Genomic DNA, 17,301 nt, shown 5'->3' on the forward strand with positions numbered 1-17,301 from the left:
ATTTCCTTATAGTCCTTTGTATTTCTGTGGTATCCATTGTAAGTTTTCCTCTTTCATTTCTAATTTTATTTATCTGAGCCAGTCTCTTCTTTTCTGAGTGAGTCTGGCTAAGGGTTTTCCAACTTTGTTTATCTTCTCAAAGAAACAGCACTTAGTTTCATTGATCCTTTCCACTGTTTTTTTAGTCTCTATTTTATTTATTTCTGCTCTAATTTTTATTATTTCCCTCCTTCTGCTGACTTCGGGTTTTGTTTGTTCTTCTTTTTCTAGTTCTGTTAAGTACAGTTTAAGATTACCTATTGGAGATTTTTCTTATTTGTTAAGGTAGGCCTATATTGCTATGAATTTCCCTCTTAGAACCACTTTTATTGGATCCCAGAAGAGTTGCTATGATGTATTTTCATTTTCATTTGTCTCCAGGTATTTTTTATTTCTCCTTTGTTTTCTTCATTGATTAAATGTTTATTCAATAGCATGTAGTTTAGTCTCAACATATTTGTGACTTTCCCAGCTTTTTTCATGTAGTTGACTTCTAGTTTCATAGCACGGTGGTCAGAAAAGATGCTTGAGGTGATGTCAATCTTCTTAAATTTATTGAGGCTTGCCTTGTTTCCCAACATATGGTCTATCTGTGAAAATGTTCCATGTGCACTTGACAAGAATGTGTATTCTCTTGTTTTTGGATGGAATGTTCTATACATATCTATTAAGTCCATCTGATCAAGTGTTTCATTTAAATCCTCTATTTCCTTGTTGATTTTCTGTCTGGATGATCTATCCATTGATGTAAGTGGGGTGTTGGGGTCCCTTACTATTATTGTGTTTCTGTTAGTTTCTCCCTTTACGTCTGTTAATAGTTGCTTTATATACTTTGGTGCTCCTGTGTTAGGTGCACATGTATTCATAAGTGTTATGTCCCCTTGGTGGAATGTCCCTTTTACCATTATATACTGCCCCACCTTCTCTCTCATTGCCTTTTTTATCTTAAAGCCTGTTTTGTCTGATATAAGTATGGCAAAACCTACTTTCTTTTGCTTGCTGTTTTCTTGGAGTATTGTCTTCCATCCCTTCAATCTGAGCTTACATTTGTCTTTAGAGGTGAGATGTGTTTCCTTGAGGCAGAAAATTGTTTGGTCTTCTTTTTTAATCAATCCAGCCACTTTGTCTTTTGATTGGAGAATTCAATTCATTTATATTGAGAGTGATTGTTGATACGTGAGGGCTAAATAGTGCCATTTTATCTCTTGTTTTCCAATTGTTATATATTTCCCTTGTTTCTCTTCCCTTGTATTTCTGACTGCCATTTAGTTTGGTGGTTTTCTATGATGGTTTTCTCAGTTTTCTCTTCATTTACAATTTGTGTCTCTTTTCTAATTTTTGTTTATTAGTTACTGTGTGGTTTGTATAAAAGAGCTCATAGATGAGCTAGTCCATTTTCTGATAGCCTTTTATCTCTGTTAACCTAAGCAGGTTCCACTTCTTTCCCCTTCCTCTTCTAAGTTATTGTTGTTACAAATTATTCTGTTTTGTGTTGTGAGTTTGTGATTAAAATAAAGTGTTTATAGTTATTTTGGTGGTTTTCTTCTCTTTATCTTTTACTTTAAAATTGTTTGATAACCTCTTCTGACAAAGATCTTCAATTTTCTGATTTTGTCTATCTATTTATCTCCTCACTCAAGGCTTTGTAAACCTTTGCCTTTTTGTTTCAGGTATGAGGGCATCCTTGATCCTTTCTTGTAAGGGAGGTCTAGTGGTGATGAAGTCACTCAGCTTTTCTGTATCTGGGAAAGCTTTTATTTCTCCATCATATATGAGGGATAGTTTCACTTGATAGAGTATTTTTGGCTAAAGGTTTTTGTTATTCAGTATTTTGAATATATCATTCCAATCTTTGCTAGCCTGTTAGTTTTCTTCTGAGAAATCTGCTGAAAGACTGACAGGGATTCATTTGTAGATTATTTTCTTCTGCCTTGCTGTAAACACAATACCTCAATACATTAAAAGGCTCATATACTGTGATCAAGTGGGATTTATACCAAGGATGCAGGGATGGTTCAAAATCCACGAAATAATCTATGTGACACACCAGGTTAACAAAATGAGGAATAAAAATCACATGACCATCTCATTAGATGCAGAGAAAGCATTTGACAAGATACAGCATCCATTTATGATAAAAACTCTCAATAAAATGGGTATAAAAGGAAAGTACTTCAACATAATAAAGCCTGTATATGACAAACCACAGCCAACATCATACCCAACAGTAAAAACTGAAAACCATCCCTTTGAGAACAGGAACAAGACAAGGGTGCACACTCTCACCACTCACCAGTACTTCAACATAGTACTGGAGGTTTTGGCCAGAGCAATTAGGCAAGAAAAAGAAATAAAAAGTATCCAAATTTGAAAGGAAGTGGTGAAACACTCACTTTTTTCAGATGAAATGATCCTATACATAGAAAACCCTAAAGAAACTACAAGAAAACTATTAGATATAATCAATAACTATGGAAAAATTGCAAGGTATAAAAGCAACTTTAAAAAATCAGTTCCATTTCTGTACATTAATAATGAAGTAGCAGAAAGAGAATTCAACAATACAATCACATTTAAATAGCAACAAAATATCCAGGAACAAATTTAATCAAGGAGGTGAAAGACCTATACACTGAAAACCACAAGACATTACTGAACGTGTGAGATACAACACAGCTGCACTTATAGAGAAATTTTAGCCTTAAATTAGTTTACATAAAAAAAAGGAAGGCAGAAAACAATTACTTAACAATCCTTTTAAGAATTGTAATATGACCATCAAATCAAGTCCACTAAAGTAGAAGAAAAAATAATAAAAAGCAAAAATAATGAAATAGAGAATAAATATACAATATAATGAATCAACAAAACTAAAGGTAAACACTTCGAAAAGACTAATGTAATTGATATGTCCTTTATAATATTGATCAGCAGAGAGAGGGAAAAACAGAGAAAGACAGAGAGATAATTTAAGCATAACTTATGTACTGTTTTCAGAAACATCGCCAGTAATACTAAAGACACTAAAAAGATACGCAAAGTTACCATGATCAACTTTAAAGCAATAGTAATGAAAATCTAGATAAAATGGCAAATTCCTGGAAAAACACAAATTATCAAGACTGAAAAGAATTCACCAGTGAATTCTGCCAAACACGTCAGCAAGAAATAACAACAAACACATACAAATTTTTCCAGAGAATACAAATAGGTGGAATAGTTTCCAAATCATTTTGTAAGGTCAAAATAACCTTGGTAACAATATCTGACGTTCAAAGAATTTTCAAAAGGGAAAATTATAGCACCATCTAACTCAAAAACATAGATGTAATATTCCACTGTGAAATATTAACAAACTAAATTCAGCAATGTAGGAAAAGGACAGTATATCATGACCATATTGAGTTTATTCCAAGACTGGAGATAATCCATTACAATCACAGAACAACTTTTTAAAATGATACCATCTCAATAGTAGTTTATTCCAAAGCTTGTTCAATATTCATAGAGCAACCAATATAAACCACCATATTAACAGGCTCAAGAAGACTCACATAATCATATCAGTTGATGCGGGAAATGCATTTGACAAATTTCAAAAACTTATAAATGATTAAAAACACTCAGAAAGATGGTAATAGAGGGAAGCTTCCTCAATTTGGTAAAGAGCACCTAGAAAAACCTCCAGCTATCAAAGTAATTAATTGTTAAAGACTGAATGTTTTCCCCTTGAGAATGAGAAAAAGGCACAGATGTCCACTTTTGTTACTCTTATTTGACATAGTGCTAGATGCTCTATCTAGTACATTAAGGCAGGAAAAAGAAATAAAAAAGCACACAGAACATGAAAGAAGAAATATAACTCTCCCTATGTTAAAATGACATAATTGTCTATGTAGAAAATCCCAATGATTTTACAAAACAAATAAACAAAAACACTCGTAGAGCTAATACATGACTTCAGCAACATTGCAGGGTATAAGAGAAACATACAAAAATCAATTTATTTCTAGAGCAATGAACACTTTGACAGTGAAATTGAAAATCAGTACCATTTATAATTGCACTAAAATGCAATAATGTAAATCTAACAAAACATATACAAGACTTCTATACTAAAAATGACAAATTCCTGATGAAAATATCAAAGAAAATAGAAAGTAATGGAGTCATATCATGTGTATGTATTGCAAGACTCAACATAGTAAAGATGTCAGTTCTCTCACAATTGATATATAGGATTAACAAAATTCCTATCGAAACTCCAGCAGGATTTTTGTAGATATAGACAAGATTATCCTAAAATTTATATGGATGGCAAAGGAACTAATAAGGAGAAATAATTTTGAAAAAGAAAAAGTGAGCAGAATAGATACACCTGATTTCAAGAGTTTTTATAGAACTATAGTAATCAATGCAGTTCATGTTTGGGGAAGGGATAAATACATAGATCAATGGACTGCAATAGAGTAGGCAGAAATAGGCCCACGCAAACATGCCAAACAGATTTTTTACATAGGTGGAACAGTAAAATGGAGAAAGTAGAGTCTTTTCAACAAATGGTGCTGGAGAAATTGGACATCCAAAGACAAAAAAATGAACCTTGACCAAACCTCATATTACATAAAAATTAACTCAAAATAGATTACTAACTTAAATGTAAAGGGCAAAAGTGTAAAACATATAGTAATAAACATAGTTGCAAATCTTTGGGACCTAGGTCTTGGCAAAGTGTTCTTGACACCAAAAGTGATCCGTAAAAGGAAAACTTAATTGAACTTGATCGAAATTAAAAACTGTTGCTCTGTGAAAGACCTTAATAAGAGGATGAAAAGATAAGCTACAAATGGGAAAAAAATATTTGCAAACCACAAGTCCAATAAAGGACTAGTATCTAAAATATGTTAAAAAAACCTTCAAACTCAAAAACAAGATGACAAAAAATTCAATTAAAAATAGCAAAGACATGAAGCGACATTTCATCAAAGAGGCTACAACAATAGCAAATAAACACTGGAGAAGATGTTCAACCTCATCAGCAATTAAGGAAACGTAGATAAAAACCACAATGAGATATTACCACAGATCTATCTGCCTGACTAAAATGAAAATAATGACAATATCAAATAATGGCAAAGATGCAGAGAAACTGAATCACTCAAATCTTGATGGTGGGAATATAAAATGGTATAGCCACTCCGGAAAACAGTTTGGTAGTTTCTCGAAAAACTAAACATGCAGCTACCTGCTATTACCCAGTAATTACACAGCCGGGCATTTAACCTGGAGAAATGAAAATTTATACTCACACAAAAACCTGCACAAATGTTTATAGCACCTTTATTCATAATTGCCCCCAAATGGAAATAAACAAGATAGTTTTCACTAGGCGAATGATTAAACAAACTCAGATACATCCATACCATTGGATACTATTCAGCATATTCCCATGAGAAATCATTCTAAAAGTAGCCTGAAAAATTAAAATTCTAAATACAAATTCCAGTAATAAAATGAACTGGAAGCGGCAGTTCAGTGGCACTTGTGGCTCCTGATTGTCTTCCATAGTGTCATAAAATGTTGCCAAGCTGGGAGCTTCTCCTAAGACCAGTTGTAAAAGGAATCTATTCCCAGTCTTCATCAAAGAGCCCTAAGCCTGCTTTGGTAGTAGTGCTTACGTCACATGTGTTACCAACTCTTATTAACACAGCTTCAACTTTCAGGAAATTCATAGAAAATATTATAAGTGAAGACAGGGAAGCCAATTATAAAAATGGAATGTGATATTGGAAATATAGATACAAAGTAGGTGGTCAATTCTCTCTACTAATGCACTCAATCTTTCCACCGTAATATGGCTGTCTGATTATAAATCAGTTAATTCTCAAGTATCTCTTTGGGTACTTGTGTGAAAAAGTGCTCTGTTGGCAAATGCCCATTACTTATACAAAACAGAGTCATTGATTCAGTGGGAATTGACTGAGTGGGAATGCAAACTGGTGCAGCCACTACAGAAAACAGTATGGAGATTTCTCAAAAAATTAAAAATAGAAATATTATATGATCCAGCTATTCCACTACTGGGTATTTATCCAAAGAACTTGAAATCAACAACCAAGAGAGATTTATGCACTCCTATGTTGTTCATTGCAGCATTATTCACAAGAACCAAGACATGGAAGGAACCGAAATGCCCATTGACTGATGAATAGATAAAGAAGATGTGGTATATATATACAATGGATTACTGCTCAGCCATAAAAAAGACAAAATTGTCCCATTTGCAACAACGTGGATGGACCTTGAGGGTATGATGTTGGGTGAAATAAGCCTGATAGAGAAAGACAAATACTGCATGATTTCACTCAAATTTGGAAGATAAACAAATACATGGAAAAAAGAGAAGAGATTAGTGTTTATCAGAGGAAGGGGGCTGGGGTGGGTGAAAGGGGTAAAGGGGCACATATATATGGTGATGGATAAAAATTAGACTACCGATGTTGAGCATGATGCAGTCTATACTGAAATTGATAAATAATAATGCACACCTGAAATTACAAAATGTAATAAACTATTATGATCTCAATAAAATAATTGAAAAAAATATGGTCTTACAACATTAAATGTAAAGGTAATAACGTGTAATTTGCACTTAACTCACTTAAAATCTTGAATATAAGTTTGTACCCTCCTGATATCCTTCACTGCCTGGATGCACAAACCTTTCTTATATTAGAACTATGGAAATGTGTATCAGTAGATAGTAACATTAGAGAAATAGTCAGTAAATGCTGGAAAAAAAAAGCAGTATAAATCTTGGAAAAGATAAGCAAAACAGAAGAAATATGAAAAGGATACTGAGAGGCAAATTAAAAACGAAAAAAAAAAAAAAAAATGAGACACGCACCAAAGGAAAACTAGAAGGAAACAGACAATAAGCAGGAGTAGTTAAAATGAACTTAAGAAGCAGTAAGTAGACTAAAACAATGTGGTCAGTTAATCAAGAAAAGGGAGGAAGATTGAGTATTTCTCCAAATTCAAAGGAAAAGAAGAAAGAAATAAAAATGGTGAGCAAAAAGGTGGTAGCAATGGAGAATAGAGAATGAAATTTAAGCATATAGTTCACTGCTGCTCAAAAAGAAGAAACTAGAAAAAAGAATACAGGGGCATCAAACAAATAAATAACAGGAAAATACTTCTTGAGAATGGGAAAAAATATTTTCCGATTATTTGAAGACTTCCCTGAGTATGAGGCAAAATTAATGAAAAATGTACCAATACATGGCAAATTCTGGAGAAATTTTTTAATTTCTAGGACAAAGAAAGAACGTAATAGATACTCATCTAGAGGAAAAAATATTAGAAGTGATTATTTACAAGGAGCAAAGGTTAGACCTTTAGATCATTAAACACTGGGTAGTAGTGATAATTTGTGTGTGTGTAGGGGGCTTTCTTATGAATCCGTTATGTGTCTAAGGTGCTCTTCAAGTGTGAGAGAAATAGAAAAATATTGAAAAGGGTAAGGGTACACAAAGCTCACCTTTATACACATATACTTTCTGAAACAATATGAATTGAATACATGTCAAGCCAGTCAAGGAGTGTATCAAATTAATATTGATATTAAATAAATCTCCAGAATGGTTAAATTGTGGTATAAAAAGAACGGAGGTAGGCAATTGAAAAATACCACCCAGAATGAGTTTTAAATGACAAAAGCAAATGTTCACAGTGCTGTATACGAATGTCAAATTGAATCCATGCTAAAAAAGATGAAATTGTTAAAAAACATTGCTATGATAGCTAATAATAGCAATATGTATTTCAATTCTGTAAATGTCAATTTTCTGAACATATATAGGGGCATACCATTCACTTGTAACATTTAAATCAATATACAATCAACCATTGACTTCACTATCTTAGAGGTAACTACTAGTAAATGTAAAAAACACTTCTCAAGTGGTAAGAGTACGTAAGGTGAAATGAGAAGAAGGTTTGATAAAACAGATGTGAAATCAGCTGCCTGTGATGTCCAGACATGATAGGAAAGCAGGACAGTTCAGACAGACAGAGGAAGTGAGTAAAGACTCCAGGATTAGATATTCTAGGGAGTTTTCAGGAGGTAATTGGTGGGAGTCGGGAAACGGGAGCAGAAGAGAGGTAATAGATTGTTAGCATGGCTTGGAAACTTCAATTTTGGATTTTAGCATCATGACCAGGACTAGGGTTTACAATAAGGAGTGCACTTCTCAACTGTTGTAGAAGAGAAAGTCATTAGGCTAAGTAAATACTTCAAAGAACCCTGGACATGGAAAGCAATGAGGATAAGATGTCAGTATGGGAAAAAGGATGTTTGCTTGATTTTAATATTATACTAATCATGTTTTCTGTACCTTTGTTTCTCCAACTCTAAATGGATAAAATAATAATGTTCTCATATGTTCTTGTGAGAATTAAATGGTTTATTACTTTTAGAATCAAACATGGCATATTACAAGTATTTAATAAATGTTAGCTTTTTTACTGCCATCATTTCCTGAATAGTATGGCTGACAAATGCTTATTTTTCTGATGCCCTTGTAGAATTGGATTTCCTCTCATTTGCAGCTCTGGACTATGAGTTTTTAACCTGGCAGGAGCAAAAAGATAGTAAGAAACTTAGTGATCACATATTATTATGTAAATTTTAGTGGAAGAAAAGAAAAAGACAAGCTATAAGGGGAGAATTTTGAATACACTCCACTTCCATTGGTTTTTGTTTTTTCTTCTCTCTTCCACACATTGAATCACCTTTCTTTTCTTCTTTCATAAATTAGGAGTCTCCCAGTCTCCAGCCTCAGTCTTCTTTTGCTGTCATCCAGCAGCCACTCTTTAGATGACCTCATTCATTTGCATGGCTTCAATTATTGTCTATGTGCTGATGACTCCAAAATATATATTCCAGCCCAAATTTCTCTCCGGTGCTTGAAACCTGATCATGTAAAGGCCAACTTACTATCTCCACCTCCATATTCCACAAAATTATCCCCTTCTCCACCTCCAAACCTGTTTCTCCCCTGTTTCCAAGCCAGAAATCTGAGAATAATCCAAAACTTCACCCCTCTTCTCACCTGTACCTTTCATTAGAGAAAAAAGTACTTTAGACTAATATATATATATATATTGCAGTAATACAAGCTCATAGTTAAAATTAAACTATAGTAGGACGTATCATAGAAAGTAAATTTTACCTTTCCCGATCCTGCTAGGGTATAGGGGGAGAGGCCAGCAAACACTTGTAACATTTTTTATCATTTAGTTCTCTTCTATAACTGCAAATAACAAAATTACAGCTGTATTTCTTTTATGTTAAAATGAGTACATATTTTATTACCTCCTAATATGATAGATTAGGATTTAGGAGATTTTACCACCTGCCCTCCTCTCCATTACAGGTGTAAACATTATTATCAGTTTTTCCACTTGTCACTTCTGTCACTGAAGAGTAAAATTCATCCCCCTTTTCTTGTTCAGACAGACTCATTCTGTTTTGCTGTTCTAAGATGAAGGCTTTAAGGTTCCCATGTTTCCTGTCATGTCTTCTCACTTTCTATCTCTCAATTGCTGCAGTTGTATCTTTATTTTTCCATTATCAGACTGATAACGTTTATTACATACGTTCAGTAAATATAATGAAGCTTTGTGTGACTTATCTACAAGTTGATTCTAAAAGTTGAGAACCGTTCAATAATTATTCTGATTATTTAGAGTGTTTACTCCAGATCCAACGTCACAACCCTGTGCCACGCAAAACAGAATATTACTACAGCCAACTTAGAATGGATTCATAATTTTATTCTTCATAAATCACTTTATAACACTCTCAAATTTCTTTTATGGGGTCCATAATCCATCTCTGCTATCAATTTCCTTTATTTCCAAAAAATTCTCCCTCCTGAAGTTTTGTACCTTCCTACTCCCATATTGACTTGTTGTTCACCACGTTAGCTAGTCTCTCCTGAAATTTATTTAGTAACTTCCCATCACCTAGACGTCTCAACTCTTAGTTTCCAAGCCTCTGTTTTAATCAATTGTTCAATGAATCAAAAACAGCAAAAATGAAAACAAACATTTATTGAGTATTGCCCGACATACTTAAAGTGTGTTGATTAACTTAATCTTGACGAAACCTATTGGGAAGGTATTGAGCCACAAAGAGGTGAATGTGGAGCTGAGATATGAACCCAGACAGTCTGGCACCAAACTCAAGCCTAGTTCTACACTATGAATTAATAAATAAATAAAATGGTGTCTTGAATGCCTCTCTTCTTTTGGTTTCTATAATATTATCTTCCTTTGGGGTTTCTTTCACCTCATTGGCCTTTTTGTCTACCTAATTTCTAAATGTTAGAATACCCCAGGTCTTGCAAATGAGCCTTCTTCTATTCTCTCTTTAAACTCTCCTCATCCCTATAGTTTTTAATAACATTCGTATTCTGATGATTTCCAAATGTAATCCTCTCTTCTGAACTCCAGGCATCTAAACTTGAATGTTTCACATTTCCTCTCCATCTTAGACTTAACATATTCTAAAATGAACGATTGTTTATTTCTCCACTTTTGCTCCTTTCCTGTGCATCCTCATTTCAGTACATAGTGCTACTCTCCTCCCAGGTGTTCAAGCTCAAGATCCAGGAGTCAATTTTGACACATCCACTCTCTTAACTGTTACACCCTGTCATTGATTAACAAGTCTAGCTTACCCTAACTATGAAGCAGATCTCATATCCATCCACTTCACTCCAAGTCCATTGTCCATCCTCTCATCCATCCAGTAATAGCGTTTCTGCCTGAACCTCATAACAGCTCAGGTCTCCATAACAAACAGGTCTCCTCGTTTGTGAGGGATGTGACCCTTTCAAACACCTTCTCACTTCACAGCCTGAATGATCTTTTTAAAGTGAAAATTAGACTATTTTACTCCCTTACTTGTAATCTTCAATTGCAATTCATTGCACTTTGAGTAAAGTATTTGGAATAAAACTCCTTATCATGGTTACAGAGTTCTGCATGATTGGGCTGCTGAACCTGTTCAATTTTTCTCACTCCTTTTGTGAGCAAAGCAATATTCACATTGGCCTCCTTGCAGTTCTGTGCAACTCACTTATCTCCTTCCAACTTAAGTCTACTTCATAGTCTGTTTCTTCAACCTGGAATTCTTTCCCCAGGGCCTGCTCTCTCACTTTAGCTTTACTTGCCTGGCATAATCTTATGCGTCAGAAATCAGCTTAAATGTATTCTCCTTAGAAGGACCTTTCTCTACCACACAGTCTTGCATAAATTCCTGTAATATTTTCTTTCACAAAATTCTGTTTCTTTCATAGCACTTATGAAAATTCACTCAGAATTAGGAACAAGAGAAAAAATAAGAATTTGTTCCTGTTTTTTAGGAACAACATTTAACTGAGGATATAGCCACGTATGCCACTATAATAACAATGTAAAAAATCCTGTAATAGAGATATTTACTCAGTCCTCTGACAAGACAAGAAGAAGATATATTAATTTAGCCTTTAGTGGGGTGGGAAAGGAAAGCATCACAGTGTAATGGACAGTTTAATTGCCAAGTGACTGAATTCATGTGGGAGATACGTTTTGATATTTTAAAGAACTGACATTTCAAAATTGCTTCCCTTTTGAACAGAGCCATTGTTTTCCTTTACCATAAGATAAGGGGTATATTATTTTTCCAGGGAATATTTAGAGAAAGAAGAAATATACATGATTTATTGTCCAAAGACCAAGAAGTCTTATGGAATCCTAGGACAATGGACTTGAAAGAGAGATTATGATATGCTATAGCCTCTGCTTTTAGGCTTATTAATTCCCATTTGAGTCGACATACTTAGGCATAACTCTCCATTAGCAGCTCAGCTTATATTATATCCACTCAGAGCGACCAATTTGTTCTGTGGCTAGCTGTTCAGAATACACTGCTCCAGAGAAAAATTAAGAGCTGTTGAAGGATACAATCTACTAACAAAACAACAACATTAAAAGATTACGTAGAGATAAGTAAAATAGTTGCATGTAATTTTAGGCTTATGTTCTCTTCCTCATCATTCCACAGTTATTTCTAAACTTATTTTGTCCCTAAATAAAGTATTAATAGTAGTTTCTATTCTACTGTGAAGCTTTGTTGACTGCGAGTTTGGTTTAGAGGGAAAAAAAGTGCTTAATTGTGATTAAAACCCTGGATCTTTTCAGTCACTGCCATAACAGTAGCTGCGGGGTCAAAATTACTTATAGCTAAAACCTCTCTGTAGTAATGTCCTTTTGATATTTCCAAAATATTTCTAAGTAGATGAACCTAGTTTATATCATAGTTCATAAACTACTAAGCAGTGCTAGACAATGTTTCAAATTTATGTCAAAAAATATTGGTTGCATATAAATACTGAACTTTAGCTATCAGAACCTGGAGTATATCCAACTTCTGAGCAAATCCAATAATTTGGGACAGCTAGCTTTATACATATAATGTAAACACCTATTTTTTCAAATCGATAACTCAAATTATTAAAGTAAGATTACAGTCAATACAATATAATACAATTATATGCCATAAGACATAGAATGTCATCAGATGTTAGTAGAAATAGGGAAGTAAGGACCTCCAGAAGTTCATGCCCCCATAAAAGCAACAACAAAAATTGGCAAAAATTGCCAGAATCAATTGTTTCAGAACTCAAGGAATTAGCCAAAGGCTTGCAGCAACCAGAAAAGGCATTTAGTTAAAAAAACTCCCTGCTGAATCTCAGTAAGAACAGCAAGCTATGCGGCATTTTAGTTTACCTTAGTTTCGTCTCCTCCCCAATTCAGTGGTGGCCTTGAAAAATAACAGCTCATATTCCTGAAACTTTAAAGAGAAGGGACCTCATTCCCAAACAATTATCATTATTTTACCTATCCAGTGGTTCCCTGGAAAACCTCACTCAAAAGGCTTGTCTTTATTCAAACTGGCTGGAATTCACCCAGCTCTAAATGCCTCACAGGAGGAGGCATTTGTCTAATGCTTTAACATCACAGCTGTGTGAGGCAATGGATAACAGTTGGGGCAAATAATAGATTAGCCAGAAAGCTTAAAGTGGAAAGCTGCAGAATGAGATGCCCATGGGGGATTTGAAAAGCTCCAACATATTCCTGGAAACCTAGTAGGTAATGTGCATGCATAGACTGTAGGCAGCTGTGTGTGTGCTTACAAAAGACATCAGAGGCCCTAAGCTCTCACCTCTGACTGACCTTGAGGCTCAAATAAAAGGATGCTAGACAGTAACGTGAATCTACATAAAGAAATCAAAATATTGATAAATATAACTATGTAGGTAAAATAAAAGGCAGTATAAGTGCATTTTTGTTTGTTTCTACTTCTTTTGTTCCTATTTGATTTAAATGGCAATTCATAATGCAATAACTATAAATCTAAGCTAATGGGCACACAACGTATAAGAATGTAATTTGTGATAATAGCATAAAGGAGGGGGATGGAGCTATATAGGACCAAAGTTTCTGTATACTACTGAAACTAGCTTGATATTAATTCAGATGTTAATGGCAATTCCCAGGGTAACCACTAATAAATCAAACATCTATACTGAAAGAAATGACAAGAGAATTAAATGGAACACCAGAAAATATCTATTTAGCACAAAATAAGGAAGACAGTAATTGAGGAAATAAGGAACAAAAAAAGACCTAAAACATATAGAAAACAACAAAACGTCAGGCATAAATCATAACTTATCAGTAATTATATTAAACATAAATGAATTAAATTATTTAATTAAAGGCAGAGGTTGGCAAATGGATTTAAAAAAATAGGATCCGACTATATGCTGTATATAAGAGACACACCTTAGATTCAAATACACAAATAGGTTGAAAGTAAAAGGATATACCATGTAAGTGGTAACCAAAAGAGAATGGATATACTAAGATCATATGAAATAGATTTTAAGACAAAAATTGCTACCAGAGACAAAGAGAGACATTTTATAATGGTAAAAAAGCCAACCCACCAAAAGATATAACTATTATAAACATATGTGCACATAACAACAGCGGCTCAAAATACACGAAGCAAAAATTGACAGAATTAAAGGAAGAAATAGGCAATTCAACAATAACAGTGTCTTTTAATACTCTAAATTCAATAATGGATAGGAAAACTAGACAGAAGGTCAACAAAGAAATAGAAAACTTGAATAGCACTACATAACGTATAGACATAACAGATGTCTCTAGAACACTTTATTCAGCAACAGCAGAATTTTCACACGTTGTTTTCAAGTGCACATGGAACATCCTCCAGGATAGACTTTATGTTAGGCTATGAAATAAGTGAGATAAATTTAAAAGGATCGAAATCATACAAAGAAAGTTCTCCAACCATAATGAAATTAAATTAGAAATCAGAAGGAAATTTAGGAAGCTTGTAAAAATGGAGAAATTAAATAACACACTGCTAAATAAGCAACTGGTCAAAAAAAAACACAAGAGAAATTAGAAAATGCTTTGAGATAAATGAAAATTAAAACAAAATATACCAAAATTTATGGATGCAGCCACACAGTGCTCAGAGGGAAATTTATATCTCTAAATGTGTACACTAAAAGCAGAGAGGGGGCCAGCCCCGTGGTGCAGCGGTTAAGTGCTCACGTTCTGCTTTGACGGCCCTGGGTCGCCGGTTTGGGTGTGGACATGGCACCACTTGGCGAGCCATGCTGTGGCAGGCGTCCCACATATAAAGTAGAGGAAGATGGGCACAGATGTGACCTCAGGCCCAGGCTTCCTCAGCAAAAAGAGGATTGGCAGCAGTTAGCTCAGGGCTAAGCTTCCTCAAAAAAAAAGAAAATCTCAAATCAAGAATCTAAATTTCCACATTAAGAAACTAGAAAAAGAAGAATAAAATAAGCCCAAAGCAAGTGGAAGGAAGAAAAAAGAAAACAATAAAGATTAGAGTGGAAATAAAGAGAGATTAGGGGCTGGCCCCATGGCTGAGTGGGTAAGTTCACATGCTCCACTTTGGGGGCCTAGGGTTTCATGAATTCAGATCCCGGGTGCGGACATGGCTCCACTCATTAAGCCATGCTGAGGCTGGGTCCCACATAGCACAACCAGATGACCTACATCTAGAATATACAACTATGTACTGGGGGGCTTTGGGGAGAAGAAGAAGAAGGAAAAAAAAGAAGAAGATGGGCAACAGATGTTCGCTCAGGTGCTGATCTTTAAAATAATAAAAAATAAAAGATTGAGAATAGAAAAAGTCGAGAGAATCAATAAAACCAAAAGTTATTTCTTTGAAAAGATCAACAAAATTGACAAACATTTATGTAGATTGACCAAAAATAAAAAAGAGAGAGAGAGAGAGAAGACTCAAATTAATAAAATAAGAAACACTAAAGGGGATATTACTACTGACATTATACACTATACAAATGAAAAGGATTTAAGATTATAAATGATAATATGCCTAGATGAATTGGACAAATTCTTAAGAGACACAAATGATCAAAACTGATTTGTAAAGAAATAGAAAACCTGAATAAACCTATAACGAGTAAAGAGATTGCTAGCAATAATAACAATAACCTTTCTTCAAAGAAATGCCAAAGACAAGACTGGCTTTGCTGGTGAATTATACCAAATGTTCAAAGGAGAATTCATGTGAACTCTTCACAAACTCTTCTAAAAAATGGAAGGGAAAGGAAAATTTCCTAACTCATTCTATAAGGCCAGTGTTACTCTGATACCAAAACCAAACAAATATATAACATGAAAAAAAAAGTTGCAGACCAATATACCCCTTGAATACAAACGCAAAAGAACCTCAACAAAATGTTAGCAAACTAAATCCAGCAATATATAAAAAGGATTACAGACCATGACCAAATGATATTTATTCCAGTTATGCATGGTTGGTCCAATATTTGAAAATCAGTATGTATAATACACTACTTTAATAAGATAAAGGGAAAAGCCACCTGATCATCTCAAAAGATGCATAAAGAGTATATGCCAAAATTCAACACCCTTTTATGATAAAAATACTGAACAAACTAGGGATAGAAGGGAACATGCTCAACCTGATAAAAGACATCTATGAAAAATCCACAGCTAACACCCTACCTAATAATTCGTTATTAGAAGCTTTTCCCTAAAGATCTAGAACAAGACAAAGTGTCCACTCTCATCACTTCTGTTCAACATTATACTGGAGGATTTAGTCAGGGCTAGAGACTTCTCTTAGGTAGGAAAATAAATAAAAGGCAGCCAGACTGGATAAAAAGAAGCAAAACCATCTCTGTTTGAGGACAGTATGATCTTATATATAGAAAACCCTAAAGAATACACAAAAAAATTATTAGAATTAGTAAATGAGTTCAGCAAGTCTGCAGGATGGACGCTTAAAATACAAACGTCAGTTGTATTTCTATACAGTACCAATGAACAATCTGAAAACAAAATTAAAGTAATTCCATTTACAACACAGTCAAGCAAAATAAAATACTTAAGAATAAATTTAACCAAGAAGTATGAGACTTGTACACTGGAAACTAAAAACCGTTGTTGATAGTAATTAAAGAAGATCTAAATAAAAAGAAATAAAAGGAAAGACATTGGTTTTCATGGATTGGGAGGTATAAAATGGTTAGGATGGTGATACCCCTCAAACTGATCTACAGATTAAACAAAATCCCTATTAAAATTTTAACTGCTTTTTTTTTTTTTAAAGAAATAGACAAGCTTATCCTAAAATTTTAATGGAATAGCAAGGGACAAAGAATAGCCAGAACAATCTTGAAAAAGATGAACAAATTCAGAGGAGTCATGCTTCCTGATTTCAAAACCCACTACAAAGCTACAATAATCAAAACAGTATGGTACTAACATAAGGATAAACAGATCAATGCAATAGAATTGAAACTCCAGAAGTAAACCCCTATAATCTATGGTCAATTGATTTTTGCAAGGGTGCTATATTAGTTCCCTACAGCTGCCATAACAAAGTACCACCAAATGGTTGGCTTAAAACAATAGAAAGTTATTGTTTTATAGTTCTAGGGGCTAGAAGTTTGAAATCAAGCTACCAGCAAGGCCATGATCCTTCTGAAAACTGCAGGGATATCCTTTCTTGCCCCTCCCTAGCTTCAGGTGGTTTTTCTGGAAATCTTTGGCACTCCTTGACTTGTAGCTTCATAACTCCAATCTCTGCCT

Source organism: Equus caballus, chromosome 6, assembly GCF_041296265.1.
Source record: "Equus caballus isolate H_3958 breed thoroughbred chromosome 6, TB-T2T, whole genome shotgun sequence".
In the NCBI taxonomy this organism is placed as follows: Eukaryota; Metazoa; Chordata; class Mammalia; order Perissodactyla; family Equidae; genus Equus; species Equus caballus.